Genomic DNA, 20,304 nt, shown 5'->3' with positions numbered 1-20,304 from the left:
GTCTAAAGTCTTAGAAGCATAAGCAATTATATATGGGTCCTTACCTTCGCGCTGAGCCAGTGCCGCTCCTACTGCATAGTTGGAGGCGTCACACATGATCTCAAATGGCTGACTCTAGTCGGGCCCTCTTACAATCGGAGCTTGAGTCAAGGCAATCTTCAGCTTATCAAACGCTTCCATGCAGTCCTCACTCAGCTCAAACTCAACATCCTTCTGCAGTAGTCGGGATAAAGGCAATGCTACCTTACTGAAGTCCTTGATAAATCGCCGGTAGAAACCTGCATGACCAAGAAACGAACGGACTTCCCTCATGGAGGAGAGGTAAGGTTAACCAAAAATAACATCTACCTTTGCTGGATCAACTGAAATACTAGTATTAGAAACAACATGTCCTAGAACAATACCTTGTTTTACTATAAAATGACATTTTTCAAAATTGAGTACAAGGTATGAACTAACACACCTTTCTAATACTCTAGCTAAACTATCCAGACAAAGGTCAAACGAATCACCATACACACTAAAGTCATCCATAAAAACTTCCATACATCCCTTAAGAAGATCTAAGAAAATACTCATTATGCATCTTTGAAATGTAGCCGGTGCATTACATAAGCCAAAAGGCATTCTCTTATATGCATACGTTCCAAAAGGACATGTAAAAGTAGTTTTCTCCTGATCTTCAGGAGCTATATGAATTTGAAAATAGCCAGTGTAACCATCTAAAAAACAGTAGTGTGATTTACCTGACAGGCGATCAAGCATTTGATCGATGAAAGGCAGTGGGTAGTGATCCTTGCGAGTATCCTGATTGAGACGCCTATAGTCAATGCATACTCTCCAGGAATTCTGTACTCTAGTAGCCATGAGTTTTCCATGCTCATTCTTCACTGTTGTGACGCCAGACTTCTTTGATACCACCTGTACTGGGCTAACCCATTCACTATCCGAGATGGGATAGATGATGTTAGCTTCAAGTAGTCTGGTCACTTCCTTCTTGATAACTTCTAAAATGGCGGGGTTCAACCGCCTTTGAGGTTGAGGGATAGGCCTTGCTCCCTCTTCTAAAAATATGTGGTGCTCACAGACTTGAGGGCTGATGCCTACTATATCCACCAAGCTCCACCCAATAGCTTTCTTGTGTCTTCTCAGCACACTAAGCAACTGCTCTTATTGTTGGGAAGTGAGTTTCCTTGCAATAATAACTGGGAGCTTCTGATTATCCTCAAGATAAGCATACTTGAGGTGGGGTGAAAGGGGCTTCAACTCCATTTTTAGCTCATGGCTGGGCACTTGATCATCTGGAGCCATTGGTGGTGGCAAAGTATCTTCAGTAAGCTCAGAGGGTTTCCCCACACTTGCGCCTTGCTCCATGTTCATCTCTTCTACTTCTTCTTGGTGAAATTCAGCCACTGTCTCATCAATGATATCACACTAGAAGATGGAGTGATCTTTCGGAGGGTGCTTCATAGCTTCATCCAGGTTGAAGCTCACTGCTCGGCCATCTATCTCAAAAGAGTAAGTTCCTGAAAAGGCATCCAATTTAAACCTCGAAGTCTTCAGAAATGGCCTTCCATGCAGGATGGATGATGGTCTTCCTGAGTCATTAGGGGGCATCTCCAAAATATAGAAGTCAATAGGGAATGTCAACCCCTTAATGCTCACCAGCACATCTTCAGCAATTTCAACAACTGAGATTATGCTCTTATCTGCCAAAACAAAACGTGCTACCGACCTTTTCAAGGGTGGAAGCCTCAAGGCATCATATACAGATAATGGCATAATACTAACACATACACCTAAATCAGACATGCAGTAAAAAAATTGTACACCCTCAATAGTAATAGTAACCATGCATGGACCCGGATCACCACATTTTTCCGGTATAGCACCCATTAAAGCAGAAATAGAGTTACCTAGAGGAATAGTTTCTAAATCATGTATTTTATCTTTATTCATGCATAAATCTTTTAGAAACATAGCATACTTGGGTACCTGGCGAATAGCATAAAAAAGGGGAATAGTTACCCCAACCTTTTTGAAGATCTCCACCATCTTGGGGTCTAGCTCCATTTGCTTTCTAGGTTTCCTAGCAAGGTGTGGAAATAGAATGGGAATGGCGTCTCTTACAGCATCATCTTCCTTAAGTGCTCCGTTCCTTGGTTGAGCTGTTTCCTCTTCATCCACATCTTGTGCCTCTCCCTCTTCTTCAACATCTTCCACCTCAACAATGTCTTCAACTTGGTTGTCTTCATTAAAGATTGGCTCTTTGGGACTCCTCTCTTGCAATGTGATTTCGGACCTCAAAGTGATGGCATTGATTCCACCTTTGGGGTTGGGTAAAGGTTGAGAAGGGAGTGCACTAGAGCTTGAAGGTTGATCGTTGGGAGTAGAAGGTGGTTCCATGAAAGATATGAATGATTGTAGAGTGGAGTTAAGACCGTTTATGGTAGAGTTAATTGTATTCTGAATGTATTTTTGTCCTTGCATAATACGCGAAGAATCTCATCATTGGGAGAGGAAGGGTGGTAAGTAATTTAAGGGGCTTGTGGTTGGTTGTTCTGAGGCGCTTGGGCTTGCCTTTAGTGAGGTGCTCGGTAAGTCTAGCCTTGATTCTGTTGTTGGTATGGGGGGTTCTGTTGATACCGGTTCTGCTGATAGCTGTTGTTATTGTTGTTCCATCTCTGATTTCCACCGTTGTCTCTGCCTCCTTGGTTGTAGTTGTTCCTCCATCCTTGGTTGGAATTGTCTCTCCACCCTTGGTTAGAATTATCTATCCATCCCTGGTTGGAGTTGTCTTGCCAACCCTGATTATAGTTCCCACATTGGTTATAATTACCGCCTTGTTGATAGTACCCTTGATTCGGGTGATTGTAGTAATTATTAGTAGCTGCCAAGGTGTTGTCTTCTTGTTGGAGTTGAGAACATTCGTCAGTGTAGTGGGAATAGCAGGCACATATACCACACACTCTTTGAGGAACCAACTGCTGACACTGTTGTTGTGGAGGAGGCTGAGGTTGTTATTGATTCAGTTGGAGCTGCTTCAGTATATTGGTCATCTCTCCCGGAGTCTTTGTGAGAGCAGCAGTCTCACTACTAGAGGAAACCTCCGCAATAGCCTTGGGATGGTTGTTCCTGTACCTTGCATTTCGGGTAGACTCAGCTAGATCGGTGATCAGTTGCCACGCTTCTGTCGCCATCTTGTACTTAGTCAGAGAGCCATTACTCACAGCATCTAATATAGTCTTGTGTTGAGGCTTCATGCCTTGGCAGAAATAGCTAATCAACACCAACTGGTCAATCTTGTGATGGGGACATGAGTTTAGGAGATTCCTGAAGTGTTCCCAATACTCGTAAAGAGTCTCTGATTCGCATTGAATAATGCAGGAAATTTCTTTCCTCAGTCTATCTGTCTATCTGTAACTTCAGCTGGAAAGAACTTGTCCAGGAATTCTCTTCTAAGTAGATCCCAATTAGTAACAACTTCTTCAGGTTGAGTGTAGAACCACTCCCTTGCCTTTCCCTCAAGATAAAATGGGAAGGCATATAACCAAATAGTAGCCTCATCCACACCATGACGCCTAGTAGTTGAGCAGGCTGTTTGAAAATCTCTAAGGTGCTTGATAGGCTCTTGAGCAGGTAAGCCATTAAACTTGGGCAGTAAATTGATCAGTGTAGTCTTCAATTCAAAATCCGCAGCTAAATTCGGATGACGCGCTTGGTATGGTTGCAGTGTAAAGTCCGGAGCTCCTACTTCCTGGAGAGTAATCCTTCTAAGCTCCGCCATATTACCTGCACGTAAATCAACATAATCAGTAAAAGAGGAGCTTGTTTCTTCCTCAAATAACGCTTCAGATTTGCCCTCAGATAAGACTGGTGAATTGGTAGAGACCCCTTCACCACCCTCAGAGGCTAACTGATGAATGGTTTATTGACGGTTTAGAATTTCACAAATAAAATCTCGTTGCAAGTATAGTTTCTAAACCAATAATAATCCTTTCATACAAACATTTGTTTGTCACAAGTACAAACCCCTAAAACTATAAACCGAAGTATTTAAACCTCGGGTTGTTCTCCCTAGGAATTGCAATAAAGTGTTCTTATTATTGGTTATGAGGTATGTTTGGGGTTTTTGAGATAATAGACAAGAAATATAAATGGCAAAGGAAATAAACTAACAACTAACAAAGCTCTTGGCAAGGCATGAGAATTGGAAGTCCTATCCTAGTTATCCTCCTCAATTATGATCACAATTGTCCATTGCTCCCACTTAGTTAACCTCTAACCATGGAGGAAAGCCAAGTGGATGGATTAACTTGATTCCACAAGTCCTAACCAAATCCCAAAGGAAAGACTAGCTTTAGTGGCATTCAAGTCAATTAGCAACTTCTAATTATCAATCAACAAAGAAATTAGATAACTCAAGAGTCACTAATTACTCTATCAAAGCCAAGAGGAGAAAAATCTATTCTATAATCCAACCAAGTATTTCATCATACACTTGGAAGACATCTACACTACTCAATTGCAAGGAATTAACAACAATAAAGCAAATCAACAATAAAGGAAATCAAAACATGAATTGCATTAAAAGGAAAAGGGAAGAACCAAAATGCATCAACATAAAAGTAAAGGAATACAAGAATTAAATGCTAAACTAGAGAGAGAAAAGGTAGAAGAAGAAGAAATTTCAAGGGAAAAGTAAATCAAAGCAAGAAATTAACCTAGATCTAAGAAATTCTAATCTAGATCTAACCTAATCCTAATTCTAGAGAGAGGAGAGAGCTTCTCTCTCTAGAAACTAACTTTCCCTCCAAAACTAAACTAAAACTAAACTAATGTGTTCAAAAGTTGTGATTCCCCTTCAGTCCTTGGGTTAAATAGCATCAGAGATGAGTTGGATTTGGGCCTGGGAAGCCCAGAAATTGCCCCCAGCGGATTGCCTTTAAGTGAGTCACGTGCGAGCACGACGCATATGCGTGGGTCACGCGTACGCGTCTCTTGATAATTTCATATCCACGCGTACACGCCATGTACGCGTACGCGTCGCCATGCGACCTCACAATCCACGCGTGCGCGTCTGCTGCGCGTGCGCGTGGAGTGAATTTCACCCAATCCTTGATTTTCCATGATATCTCCACTTTGCATGCTTTTCTCTTCATTTCTTTGATCCATTCCTAGCCTTTCCAACCTGGAATCACTAACAAACATATCAAGGCATCTAGTAGAATCAAAGGTGAATCAAAATTAGCAATTAAGGACCTGAAAAGCATGTTTTCACACTTAAGCACAATTTAGGAGACAATCATGAAATCATGCTATTTCATTGAATAAATGTGGGTAGAAGGTCATAAAATTCCCTAAATTAAGCACAAGATAAACCCTCAAGATGGGGTTTATCAACCTCCCCACACTTAAACCATAGCATGTCCTCATGCTAAATCAAGAAGGAAATAAAGGGTATCAACATTTATTCAATGTAACAACTACTGAATGTATCCTATCTAAATGCAACTATCTATATGAATGCAACTACTTGGTCAAAATAAATCAATTCCCAAGAGAACATATATAGGCACAAGGGCTAAGGCAATAGCAAATCTAATCCACAATTGAATTGAGTTATTAAATATTTGGGTAAAGTATATTTTTTATCCCTGAAGTTTGGCAAAAATTTCAAAAATATCTCTAAGTTTTATTTTGTTTCAATTTTGTCCCAAAAGTTTTCGATTTGCATTAAATATACCCTTAACGAATAAATTTTCAAAAAAATTAAGACCAATCTAACAATAATGCATGAAAATTATGCTTGCTTTGCTTGTGTTGAGGGTTGTTGTTATGAAATTGTTGTTGAATTAGTCTTAAATTTTTTGAAAAATTACCAGTTCGGGGTATATTTGATGCAAATCGAAAACTTTTGGGACAAAATTGAAACAAAATAAAACTTAGGGATATTTTTGAAACTTTTGTCAAACTTCAGGGACAAAAAATATACTTTACCCTAAATATTTTTACAAACTTGCAAGAGAAGTGGAGGCATGTAGTTGAGCAATCGAACGCTCACCGGAAGTGTTTACACTCTAGTCTCTCAAGTGTTTAAGGTCGATCCACTCAATTCTCTCCTAATCATGCTTTCCAAGATTTGTTTTTCATCTAACAATCAACAAATATTTCATGCATGCATGCAATTATCATGAGGTCTTTTCATAAGGTTGTAATGGGGCTAGGGTCAAGGTAGGATGCATATGGTCAAGTGAGCTTGAGATTTGAATCTTTGATAAGCTTAAACTTCCCACCTAACCTATATAGCAACCTATACAATTCTAAACAAAACCTAACTACCCATTCTTCACTTTTTCACATACTCATTCATTTTTTCCTTGATCACAACACATATGCATTGATTATTATTGAACTTTACTTTGGGGCATTTTGTCCCCTTTTTTATTTCTTTCTTTTATTTCTTTTTCTTTTCTTTCTATTTTTTTTCTTTTCATATGTATATTTTTTTTTCTTTTTGTTTTTCTCATTTTTTTTCTTTTTGTAATAAAGTATATACAAAAGCATCAATGCATATAGTTTTACATTTAATTAACACATGAGCATGTACCTAATTCCCAATATTTTCAATAGAAATACCACACACCTTTTCCCAACCAATGTCCCAAGTTTCTCCACACTTGAATGACACACACACACACTAGCCTAAGCTAATCAAAGATCCAAATTAAGGACATTTATTGTTTTTCGCTTTAAGGCTTGTAATGTGCTAAAATTATGAACAAGTGGGTTAATCGTAGGCTCAAAGTTGGCTAACAATGGATGATAAAAGGTAGGCTATTTGGGTAAGTGAGCTAAATGAAATGATGGCCTCAATCATATAAATGCATGAATACACAAAATAATGGACATAGAGAATCAAACAAATCAAAGATCACACTCATAGAAAGAGAATAGTGCACACAAGAAGGAAAATAAGTGGTTATAAGATGTAACCACACCATTAGGCTCAAGTCTCACAAGGTTGTGTATTCTTAGCCCAAAACATATTCCACAAGATATAAATCAAGCAAGTTCAATGAAAGATTTTCACTCAAATCAATTGAGGTGCCCTATAGATAAAATCCTTGGAAAATTTCATTATTTTGACTATGCTTATATATATATATATATATATATATATATATATATATATGCAAAATAAGAAAATACAACTAGAAATCCTAAAAGACCTAAGAATGAAATGCAAAAGTGTTGGGATTAGAAATTTGTCACCCAAAAACGCCGAATTTGTCACCCAAGACCTCCCAACACTTAAAAGTTTACACCGTCCTCGGTGCACTCAAAGATGAGAAAGGGGGTACGGCGACTCTCCGGATTGCTACCTTCAGCTGGTAGGTCAACCGGTGCTGCGTGTTCTTTCTTCCGCTTCCGTGTTTGCTTGTGGTGCAGGAATAATAAAAAACAAAAAATAACACCATAAGATAAGAAAATACACAAGCAAGGAAGCATACATTACTGGAATGAGGTAAAAACTACTAGAATTGAGTGAGTGAATTAGTGTGACATTGATGAAAAAGAGGTGTGTGAACCTTAAATTAGGCGCCTTTTAGAACACACACACTATCATAGAGAGCTATGTCACAAAAGAAGCATGTATTTTACTCATTCTAGTGTGCTTGAAATAATTTTAACTTGTGGTAACAACCAAACAAGCAATAAAGAAGCATGAAATCATTCAAGCTAAAAATATATGGATGTATATGATCAATGATAAACCCAAATTTTGTGGTTTATCTTGTGCTTAATTTGGGGGATTTTATCAACTTTTCTCACATTTATTCAATGAAATAGCATAGTTTTGTAATTCTCCCTAGATTTGTGCTTAAGTGTGAAAACATGCTTTTTAGGCCTTAAAATAGCTAAATTTAACTCACTTTAATTCCATTCGATGCCTTGATATGTTTGTTGAGTGATTTCAGGTTCATAAGGCAAGTATTAGATGGAAGAAGTGAGGAGAAAAACATGCAAAGTGGGAGAACTCATGAAGAAATGAAGGAACCGCAAAGTTGTCAAGCCTGACCTCTTCACACTCAATCGACCATAACTTGAGCTACAGAGGTCCAAATGAGACGGCTTCAGTTGCGTTGGAGAGCTAACATTCGGGGCTTCGAAATGATATAAAAATTTCCACATTTTCTTGATGTATAGGGGCGTGTACGCGCACATGACGCGCATGCGCCGATGGATCAGTGTGGGTCCATTTTTGGCAACTCGTTGGGGGCGATTTGTAACTTATTTTGGGTGCAATCCAACTCATTTATGATGCTATTGAACCCAAGGATTGAAGGGGGAATGAACCAAGTAGTCATAGTTTAGTTTTCACCATGGTTTAGGGTAGAATTCTAGAGAGAGAGAGAGTCTCTCTCCTCTCTCTAGATTTAGGATAGAAATTAGGGTAAAGTTGGGTTAATCATTCTCAAATTTCTCTTTTAATTCTTGTTTTGATTTCAATTCTCTTTATGTTTTAGTGTTCTATTGTCTTTGATCTTCTAGTTTCTCTTGTTAATTTCTTATTTTGCTTTCTCTTATGTTGATGAACAATTGTTGGATCTTGATTTCTTTTAATGCAATTTTATGTTTCCGTGTCTCTTTTATGTTGATCTTAATTGTTATTATTGATTTCTTGCCTATGTTAGTTGTGGGTTACTTTAACTCTTGCATTTTGTGATGTTTATTTTTCTTGCACACTAGGTGTTTGATAGAATGTTTACACTAGTTTTTGAGTAGTTTTCTTGACTCTTGGCCTAGGCTAAGGGAATTGAGTGACCTTGAGTCATTGGGTCTCATTGAATTGGTGAATTGAGAACCCTATGTGATCAATTTGATATACATTGACACTAACCCACTACTAATCTAATTAGTAGATAGGTTGGGACTTATGGATTGATGTGATCAAGCCTATTTGACGTACTTCAAGCTTTGGAGTAGACATTAAACGTACTTAAAGCTTTTAGAAGTAGACTTAATAGGTTGGCCTCTCATAATTATCAATGTATGGTTTGTAGACAAGGATGGTGATCTCAATTACCTATGTCTAGCCAAGAGTTCCATTTTCTTTTATTTAGTCAATTGTTCTTTTACTTTGCTTGCCATTTATTTTCTTGCCAAAATATAAAATCAAACCCCTTGCTCTTCATAGCCAATAATTGATCACTTCATTGCAATTCCTTGTGAGACGACCCAGAGTTCAAATACTTCGGTTAATTTTTATTTGGGGTTTGTTATTTGTGACAACCAAATTTTTTATTGGGAGGATTGTTTGTTGGTTTAGAACTATACTTGCAACGAGAATTAATTTTGAGAAATTCTATACCATCACAATAATTTCTCTCCATCAAAAATGGCGTCGTTTCCGGGGAGTTGCAATGGTGTTATATTATTGGCTATTGTGAATATGTGAATATGTTTGTCTTTTGCTAGTTTGTTAGCTTTTGTTAGGCTTAGGACTTATTGCTTATTTTTGTAGATTTTGTTTTTATTTGCTATTATGAATTCTCACCCCTTTGGCTATGAGTTTGACTCAAATTATGTTGTAGGGAATGGAAGCTACAATGAGGATGTGCATCAAGGATGGAACAATCAAAGATGGGAGGAGCCTCAAGGGATTGATCAACCTTCTTAGCAACAACAACCTCCGGACTCTTATGGGTATAATTCCAATCCTAATGCATATCAATCTGATGGATGTGGTGACCCTTATTGTGATTGTCAACAACCACCACCATATGCCTATGAACAACCTCCTCAACATAATTTTGAACCACCTTACTCACAAGCCCCTTTTTCACTAAACACCTCCATATGACCCTAATCCTTACCCACCATACCAACCACCTTATGAACCATATGAACCATATGTAGAACCACCCCAATTCCACCACCAATACCCTCAAGAACCACCACCTCTATACTATTACCAAGATGAATCACTGATGAGCGGATAATTTATACGCTTTTTGGCATAGTTTTTAGTATGTTTTTAGTAGGATCTAGTTACTTTTAGGGATGTTTTCATTAGTTTTTATGTTAAATTCACATTTCTGGACTTTACTATGAGTTTGTGTGTTTTTCTGTGATTTCAGGTCTTTTCTGGCTGAAATTGAGGGACTTGAGCAAAAATCAGATTCAGAGGTTGAAGAAGGACTGCTGATGCTGTTGGATTCTGACCTCCCTGCACTCAAAGTGGATTTTCTGGAGCTACAGAACTCGAAATGGCGCGCTCCCAATTGCTTTGGAAGGTAGACATCCAGGGCTTTCCAGCAATATATAATAGTCCATACTTTGGCCAAGAATAGACGACGTAAACTGGCGTTCAACGCCAGCCTTCTACCCAAATCTGGCGTCCAGCGCCAGAAAAGGAGCCAAAACCAGAGTTGAACGCCCAAACTGGCACAAAAGCTGGCGTTCAACTCCAAGAAGGACCTCTACACGTGCAACACTTAAGCTCAGCCCAAACACACACCAAGTGGGCCCCGGAAGTGGATTTATGCATCAATTACTTACTCATGTAAACCTTAGTGACTAGTTTATTATAAATAGGACCTTTTACTATTGTATTAGACATCTTTGGTCTCAGTTGTAATCCATTGTTCATCTTAGGAGACTATTGATCACGCTTTAGGGGGCTGGCCATCTCGGCCATGCCTGGACCTTCACTTATGTATTTTCAACGGTAGAGTTTCTACACTTCATAGATTAAGGTGTGGAGCTCTGCTGTTCCTCAAAGATTAATGCAAAGTACTACTGTTTTCTATTCAATTCTTCTTATTTCTCTTCTAAGATATCCATTCGCACCCAAGAACGTGATGAAGGTGATGATTATGTGTGACGCTCATCATCCTTCTCCCTTATGAACGCGTGCCTGACAAACACTTTCGTTCTACATGAAATAAGCTAGAATGAATATCTCTTATATCTCCTAACCAGAATCTTCGTGGCGTAAGCTAGAATGATCACGGCATTCAAGAGAATCCGGAAAGTCTAAACCTTGTCTGTGGTATTCCGAGTAGGATTCAATGATTGAATGACTGTGACGAGCTCCTAACTCGCGATTGCAGGGCGTTAGTGACAGACGCAAAAGGATAGTAAATCCTATTCCAGCATGATCGAGAACCGACAGATGAATAGCTGTGCCGTGACAGGGTGCATGAGCATATTATTCACTGAGAGGATAAGATGAAGCCATTGGCAAGGGTGATGCCTCCAGACGATTAGCCGTGCCGTGACAGGGCATTGGATCATTTTCCCGAGAGATGACCGAAAGTAGCCATTGACAGTGGTGATGTATCACATAAAGCCAGCCATGGAAAGGAGTGAGACTGATTGGATGAAGATAGCAGGAAAGCAGAGGTTCAGAGGAACGAAAAGCATCTCCATTCGCCTATCTGAAATTCCTACCAATGATTTACATAAGTATCTCTATCCCTATTCTATTATTTATTATTCGAAAACTCCATGATTATTTTATATCCGCCTGACTGAGATTTGCAAGGTGACCGTAGCTTGCTTCATACCAACAATCTCCGTGGGATTCGACCCTTACTCACGTAAGGTATTACTTGGACGACCCAGTGCACTTGCTGGTTAGTTGTATCGAAGTTGTGAACCATGGTATTGGTACCATGTTCTTGGCGCCATTGCCAGGGAAAGAAAGAGCCATGAATTTTACATCATTAAAGTGTAATCACGATTACGCGTACCAAGTTGCTCACGTTTCCAGGGATTGTTCGAGCCTGGACATCACAATTTCGTGCACCATGTTTTTGGCGCCGTTGCCGGGGATTGTTCGAGTTTGGACAACTGACGGCTCATCTTGTTGCTCAGATTAGGTAATTTTCTTTTCGTTTTGTTTTCAAAAAAATCTTTCAAAAATATTTTCAAAAATCTCTCATCTGTTTTCGAAAAAAAAAATAAAAATGTTTTCAAAAATTTTATTCAAGATTTTTAAGAATGAATTCTAGTGTTTCATGAAGCATGTGAAGCCTGGCTGGCTGTAAAGCCATGTCTAAATTCTTTTGGACTGAGGCTTCCAAACCATCAGAGGTAAGTTACATACTTGATAAATGATGAGCAGCAATTTGTTATCAAGAGCAATATACTCTGGTGTTAAATGCTGAAGCTTGGCTGGCCATTGGCCATGTCTAGTGTTTTGGACTGGAGCTTTCATTGAAAGCTTGGCTGGCTAGTGAGCCATGTCTAATTCCTGGACTGAAGTTTTAGACTAACATGGCAAGATTCCTGGAATTCATATTAAAAATTTTGGAATCCTTATTTTTCTTTCTTTCTAAATAATTTTCAAAAAATATAAAATAAAAAATCCAAAAAAAATTTGAAAATCATAAAAAATCAAAAATATTTTTTGTGTTTCTTGTTTGAGTCTTGAGTCATATCATAAGTTTGGTGTCATTTGCATGTGCATCTTGCATTTTTCGAAAATTTCATGCATTCATAGTGTTCTTCATGATCTTCAAGTTGTTCTTGGTAAGTCTTCTTGTTTGATCTTGATGATTTTTTGTTTTGTGTTGCATGGTGTTTTTCATATGCATTCTTGAATTCTTAGTGCGTAAGCATTAAAGAATTCTAAGTTTGTTGTCTTGCATGTTTTCTTTGCATCAAAATTTTTTCAAAAATATGTTCTTGATGTTCATCTTGACATTCAAAGTGTTCTTGGTGTTCATCTTGACACTCATATCATTCATGCATGCATTCATTGTTTTGATCTAAAAATTTCATGCATTGCATATTTTTCATATTTTTCATAAAAATTTCAGAAATAAAAAAAATATCTTTCCCTTTTTCTCTCATCAAATTCGAAAATTGAGTTGACTTTTTCAAAAATTTTTAAAAATCAAGTTGTTTCTCATAAGTCAAATCAAATTTTCAATTTGAAAATCTTATCTTTTTCAAAATCTTTTTCAAAAATCAAATCTTTTTCAAAATTTTTAGTTATTTTCGAAAATTCCAAAAATATTTTTCAAAAAAATTCTTTTTCTCATTTTTTTCATCAAATTTTCGAAAATAACATAATCAATTAATGTTTTGATTCAAAAATTTGAAGTTTGTTACTTGCTTGTTAAGAAAGATTCAAACTTTAAGTTCTAGAATCACATCTTGTGATTTCTTATGAATCAAGTCATTAATTGAGATTTTAAAAATCAAATCTTTTTCAAAACTAATTTCAATCATATCTTTTCAAAAATATCTTCTTATCTTATCTTTTTCAAAAATATCTTTTCAAAATATCTTTTCTAACTCCCTAACTTCTTATCTTTTCAAAATTTGTTTCAACTAACTAACTAACTTTTTGTTTGTTTCTTATCTTTTTCAAAACCACCTAACTAACTCTCTCTCTCTCTCTCTCTAATTTTCGAAAATATCTTCCCTCTTTTTCAAAAATTTCTTTTTAATTAACTAATTATTCTTAATTTTATTTTTGATTTTAAAAATTTTCGAAAAATACTAACATTTTTCAAAAACCATTTTCGAAAATCACTAACCCTTTTTCAAAAATTATTTTCGAAAATTATCCCTCCCCCATCTTATTCTATTTATTCATTCATATCCTAACATCTCATCTCACATCTCTGCCATCCTCACAGTTGTGTTTCTTCCATTATATTACATTATTTGTCTCCCCCTCTTCTTCTACTCACACAGGGATCCCTATACTGTGGCATAAAGGATCTCTATTATTATTATTATTATTTTTCTGTGCCCTCTTCTTTGTCATATGAGCAGGAGCAAGGATAAGAACATTCTTGTGGAAGCAGATCCAGAACCTGAAAGGACTCTGAAGAGAAAATTAAGAGAAGCTAAAATACAACAATCCAGAGATAACCTTTCAGAAATTTTCGAACAGGAGAAGGAGATGGCAGCCGAAAATAATAATAATGTAAGGAAGATGCTTGGTGACTTCACTGCACCTAATTCCAATTTACATGGAAGAAGCATCTCCATTCCTGACATTGGAGCAAACAACTTTGAGCTGAAACCTCAATTAGTTTCTCTGATGCAGCAGAACTGCAAGTTTCATGGACTTCCATCTGAAGATCCTTTTCAGTTCTTAACTGAATTCTTGCAGATATGTGATACTGTTAAGACTAATGGAGTAGATCCTGAAGTCTACAGGCTCATGCTTTTCCCCTTTGCTGTAAGAGACAGAGCTAGATTATGGTTGGATTCTCAACCCAAAGACAGCCTGAACTCTTGGGATAAGCTGGTCACGGCTTTCTTAGCCAAGTACTTTCCTCCTCAAAAACTGAGCAAGCTTAGAGCTGATGTTCAAACCTTCAGACAGAAAGAAGGTGAATCCCTCTATGAAGCTTGGGAAAGATACAAACAGTTGACTAAAAAGTGTCCTTCTGACATGCTTTCAGAATGGACCATCCTGGATATATTCTATGATGGTTTATCTGAGCTATCAAAGATGTCACTGGACACTTCTGCAGGTGGATCCATTCACCTAAAGAAAACGCATGCAGAAGCTCAAGAACTCATTGACATGGTTGCTAATAACCAGTTCATGTACACTTCTGAAAGGAATCCTGTGAGTAATGGGACGCCTATGAAGAAGGGAGTTCTTGAGGTTGATACTCTGAATGTCATATTGGCCCAGAATAAAATATTGACTCAGCAAGTCAATATGATCTCTCAGAGTCTGCATGGAATGCAAGCTGCATCCAACAGTACTCAAGAGGCATCTTCTGAAGAAGAAGCTTATGATCCTGAGAACCCTGCAATAGCAGAGGTAAATTACTTAGGTGAACCTTATGGAAACACCTATAACTCAACATGGAGAAATCATCCAAATTTCTCATGGAAGGATCAAAAGCCCCAACAAGGCTTTAATAATGGTGGAAGAAACAGGTTTAGCAATAGCAAGCCTTTTCCATCATCAACTCAGCAACAGACAGAGAACTCTGAACAAAATGCTTCTAATTTAACAAACTTAGTCTCTGATATATCTAAGGCCACTGTAAGTTTCATGAATGAAACAAGGTCTTCCATTAGAAATTTGGAAGCACAAGTGGGCCAGCTGAGTAAAAGGATCACTGAAATCCCTCCTAGTACTCTTCCAAGCAATACAAAAGAGAATCCAAAAGGAGAGTGCAAGGCCATTGACATAAGCGCCATGGCCGAACCTGTGAGGAGAGGAGAGGACGTGAATCCCAAGGAGGAAGACCTCCTGGGACGTCCAGTGATCAATAAGGAGCTTCCCTCTGAGGAACCAAAGGAATCTGAGACTCATCTAGAGACCATAGAGATTCCATTGAACCTCCTTATGCCCTTCATGAGCTCTGATGAGTATTCCTCTTCTGAAGAGAATGAGGATGTTACTGAAGAGCAAACTGCCAAGTTTCTTGGTGCAATCATGAAGCTGAATGCCAAATTATTTGGCATTGATACTTGGGAAGTTGAACCTCCCTTGTTCATCAATGAACTAAGTGATCTGGATCAACTGACATTGCCTCAGAAGAGACAGGATCCTGGAAAGTTCATAATACCCTACATCATAGGCACCATGATCTTTAAGGCTCTGTGTGACCTTGGTTCAGGAATAAACCTCATGCCCCTCTCTGTAATAGAGAAACTGGGAATCTATGGGGTGCAAGCTGCTAAAATCTCATTAGAGATGGCAGACAGTTCAAGAAAATAGGATTATGGACAAGTAGAGGACGTGTTAGTAAAGGTTGAAGGCCTTTACATCCCTGCTGATTTCATAGTCCTGGATACTGGAAAGGAAGAGGATGAATCCATCATCCTAGGAAGACCTTTCCTGGCCACAGCAAGAGCTGTGATTGATGTTGACAGAGGTGAAATATTCCTTCAATGGAATGAGGACTCCCTTGTGTTTAAAACTCAAGGATCTCCCTCTGCAACCATGGAGAGGAAGCAGAAAAAGCTTCTCTCCAAGCAGAGTCAACCAGAGCCCCCACAGTCAAACTCTAAGTTTGATGTTGAGAGGCCACAACCAAACTCTAAGTTTGGTGTTGAACTTCCATATCCAAACTCTAAGTTTGGTGTTAGAGAGTCTCAACAAAGCTCTGCACATCTGTGAGGCTCCATGAGAGCCCACTGTCAAGCTATTGACATTAAAGAAGTGCTTGTTGGAAGGCAACCCAATCTTTATTTATCTAACTATATTCTTCTTAGTTATATGTCTTTGTAGGTTCATGATCATGTGGAGTCACAAAATAAATATAAAAATTGAAAACGGAATCAAAAACAGCAGAAGAAAAATCACACCCTGGAGGAGCATCTGTCTGGCGTTCAGCGCCAGAACAGAGCATGGTTCTGGCGCTGAACGCCCAAAATGGGCAGCTTCTGGGCGCTGAACGCCAGAACAGGCATGGTTCTGGCGTTCAACGCCAGAAATGGCACACAAATGGGCGTTGAACGCCCAAAATGGCCACCAACCTGGCGCTGAACGCCCAGAGTTGGGTGCAAAGGCATTTTTACATGACTAATGGGTACAGGGATGTAAATGCCTTGACACCTCAGGATCTGTGGACCCCACAGGATCATCTCAGGATCTGTGGACCCCACAGGATCATCTCAGGACCTGTGGACCCCACAGGATCCCCACCTACCTCCACTCACTTCTTCTCACCACTCTCTTTCACACAACCCCATAAACACTCTTCCCCAAAAACCCTTCACCAATCACCTCAAACTCTCTTCCCCATCACCTCTTCACCACTCACATCCATCCACTCTTCCCCATAAACCTACCTCATAAACTCCACCTACCTTCAAAATTCAAAACCAATTTCCCACCCAAACCCACCCATATGGCCGAACCTTAACCCCCCCTCCCTTCCCTATATAAAGACCTCCATTCTTCATCAAATTCACACAACACACCCCTCTACACTCTCCTTGGCCGAAACCACATCTCCCTCTCCCTCTCCATATTTCTTCTTCTTCTCCTTCTATTCTTTTGTTTATTGCTCGAGGGCGAGCAATATTCTAAGTTTGGTGTGGTAAAAGCATAGCTTTTTTGTTTTTCCATTACCATTGATAGCACCCAAGACCGGAGAATCCTCTAGAAGAGGGAAAGGGAAGACAAAAGCTTCCACATCCGAGTCATGGGAGATGGAAAGATTCATCTCCAAAGCCCATCAAGACCACTTCTATGATGTTGTGGCCAAGAAGAAGGTGATCCCTGAGGTCCCTTTCAAACTCAAAAGAAATGAGTATCCAGAGATCCGACATGAAATTCAAAGAAGAGGTTGGGAAGTTCTAACAAATCCCATCCAACAAGTCGACATCCTAATGGTTCAAGAGTTCTATGCCAATGCATGGATCACCAAGAACCATGATCAAAGTAAGAACCTGGATCCAAAGAACTATGTTACAATGGTTCGGGGGAAATACTTAGATTTTAGTCCGGAAAATGTGAGGTTGGCGTTCAACCTGCCAAACATGGAAGAGAACGCACGCCCTTACACAAGAAGAGTCAACTTTGATCAAAGGTTAGACCAAGTCCTTATGGACATATGTGTAGAAGGAGCTCAATGGAAGGTTGACTCCAAAGGCAAGCCGGTTCAACTAAGAAGATTGGACCTCAAGCCTGTAGCTAGAGGATGGTTGGAGTTTATTCAATGCTCAATCATTCCCACTAGCAACCGGTCTGAAGTTACTATAGACCGGGCCATCATGATCCATAGCATCATGATTGGAGAAGAGGTGGAAGTTCATGAGATCATACCTCAAGAACTCTACAAGGTGGCTGACAAGTCCTCCACCATGGCAAGGTTAGCCTTTCCTCACCTCATCTGCCACCTATGCAATTCGGCTGGGATTGACATAGAGGGAGATATCCTCATCAAAGAGGACAAGCCCATCACTAAGAAAAAGATGGAGCAAGCAAGAGAGCCCACTCATGGAGCTCAAGAGGCGTATGAAGCTCATCACCATGAGATTCCAGAAATGCCTCAAATGCACTTTCCTCCACAAAACTATTGGGAGAAAATCAACACCTCCCTAGGAGAATTGAGTTCCAATATGGGACAACTAAGGGTGGAACATCAAGAGCACTCCATCATGCTTCATGAAATAAGAGAAGATCAAAAAGCAATGAGGGAGGAGCAACAAAGACAAGGAAGAGACATAGAAGAGCTCAAGGACATCATTGGTTCCTCAAGAAGGAAACGCCACCATCACTAAGGTGGATTCATTCCTTGTTCTTCTTTCTTCTGTTTTTCGTTTTATATGTTATGTGCTTATCTATGTTTGTGTCTTCATTACATGATCATTAGTAGTTAGTAACTTTGTCTTAAAGTTATGAATGTCCTATGAATCCATCACCTCTCTTAAATGAAAAATGTTTTAATTCAAAAGAACAAGAAGTACATGAGTTTTGAATTTATCCTTGAACTTAGTTTAATTATATTGATGTGGTGACAATGCTTCTTGTTTTCTGAATGTATGCTTGAACAGTGCATATGTCTTTTGAAGTTGTTGTTTAAGAATGTTAAATATGTTGGCTCTTGAAAGAATGATGACTAGGAGACATGTTATTTGATAATCTGAAAAATCATAAAAATGATTCTTGAAGCAAGAAAAAGCAGCAAAGAACAAAGCTTGCAGAAAAAAAATAGGCGAAAAAAAAAATATAAATAGAAAGAAAAAGAAAAAGCAAGCAGAAAAAGCCAATAACCCTTAAAACCAAAAGGCAAGGGCAAATAAAAAGGATCCCAAGGCTTTGAGCATCAGTGGATAGGAGGGCCTAAAGGAATAAAATCCTGGTCTAAGCGGCTAAACCAAGCTGTCCCTAACCATGTGCTTGTGGCGTGTAGGTGTCAAGTGAAAACTTGAGACTAAGCGGTTAAAGTCAAGGTCCAAAGCAAAAGAAGAGTGTGCTTAAGAACCCTGGACACCTCTAATTGGGGACTTTAGCAAAGCTGAGTCACAATCTGAAAAGGTTCACCCAATTATGTGTCTGTGGCATTTATGTATCCGGTGGTAATACTGGAAAACAAAGTGCTTAGGGCCACGGCCAAGACTCATAAAGAAGCTGTGTTCAAGAATCATCATACTGAACTAGGAGAGTCAATGACACTATTCAAAATCTGAAGTTCCTATAGATGCCAATCATTCTGAACCTCAATGGATAAAGTGAGATGCCAAAACTATTCAAGAGGCAAAAAGCTATAAGTCCCGCTCATATGATTGAAGCTATGTTTCATTGATAGTTTGGAATTTATAGTATATTCTCTTCTTTTTATCCTATTTGATTTTTAGTTGCTTGGGGACAAGCAACAATTTAAGTTTGGTGTTGTGATGAGCGGATAATTTATACGCTTTTTGGCATAGTTTTTAGTATGTTTTTAGTAGGATCTAGTTACTTTTAGGGATGTTTTCATTAGTTTTTATGTTAAATTCACATTTCTGGACTTTACTATGAGTTTGTGTGTTTTTCTATGATTTCAGGTATTTTCTGGCTGAAATTGAGGGACTTGAGCAAAAATCAGATTCAGAGGTTGAAGAAGGACTGCTGATGCTGTTGGATTCTGACCTTCCTGCACTCAAAGTGGATTTTCTGGAGCTACAGAACTCAAAATGGCGCGCTCCCAATTGAGTTGGAAGGTAGCCATCCAGGGCTTTCCAGCAATATATAATAGTCCATACTTTGGCCAAGAATAGACGACGTAAACTGGCGTTCAACGCTAGCCTTCTACCCAAATCTGGCGTCCAGCGCCAGAAAAGGAGCCAAAACCAGAGTTGAACGCCCAAACTGGCACAAAAGCTGGCGTTCAACTCCAAGAAGGACCTCTACACGTGCAACACTTAAGCTCAGCCCAAACACACACCAAGTGGGCCCCGAAAGTGGATTTATGCATCAATTACTTACTCATGTAAACCTTAGTGACTAGTTTATTATAAATAGGACCTTTTACTATTGTATTAGACATCTTTGGTCTCAGTTGTAATCCATTGTTCATCTTAGGAGACTATTGATCACGCTTTAGGGGGCTGGCCATCTCGGCCATGCCTGGACCTTCACTTATGTATTTTCAACGGTAGAGTTTCTACACTCCATAGATTAAGGTGTGGAGCTCTGCTGTTCCTCAAAGATTAATGCAAAGTACTACTGTTTTCTATTCAATTCTTCTTATTTCTCTTCTAAGATATCCATTCGCACCCAAGAACGTGATGAAGGTGATGATTATGTGTGACGCTCATCATCCTTCTCCCTTATGAACGCGTGCCTGACAAACACTTCCGTTCTACATGAAA

General features: G+C 38.8%; 1 non-coding gene across 1 annotated transcript; it reads right to left on the bottom strand.

Moving 5' to 3' along the window:
• Positions 1–14,326: 14,326 nt before the first annotated feature.
• On the bottom strand, positions 14,327–14,434 carry LOC112780894 (small nucleolar RNA R71). The gene has a single exon (XR_003191701.1). It is a non-coding gene; the product is annotated as a small nucleolar RNA R71 (small nucleolar RNA).
• Between the last annotated feature and the right edge of the window lie 5,870 nt (positions 14,435–20,304).

Source organism: Arachis hypogaea, chromosome 19 (genome assembly GCF_003086295.3).
Source record: "Arachis hypogaea cultivar Tifrunner chromosome 19, arahy.Tifrunner.gnm2.J5K5, whole genome shotgun sequence".
NCBI lineage: Eukaryota > Viridiplantae > Streptophyta > Magnoliopsida > Fabales > Fabaceae > Arachis > Arachis hypogaea.
This window is presented reverse-complemented; position numbering and strand designations above follow the sequence as displayed.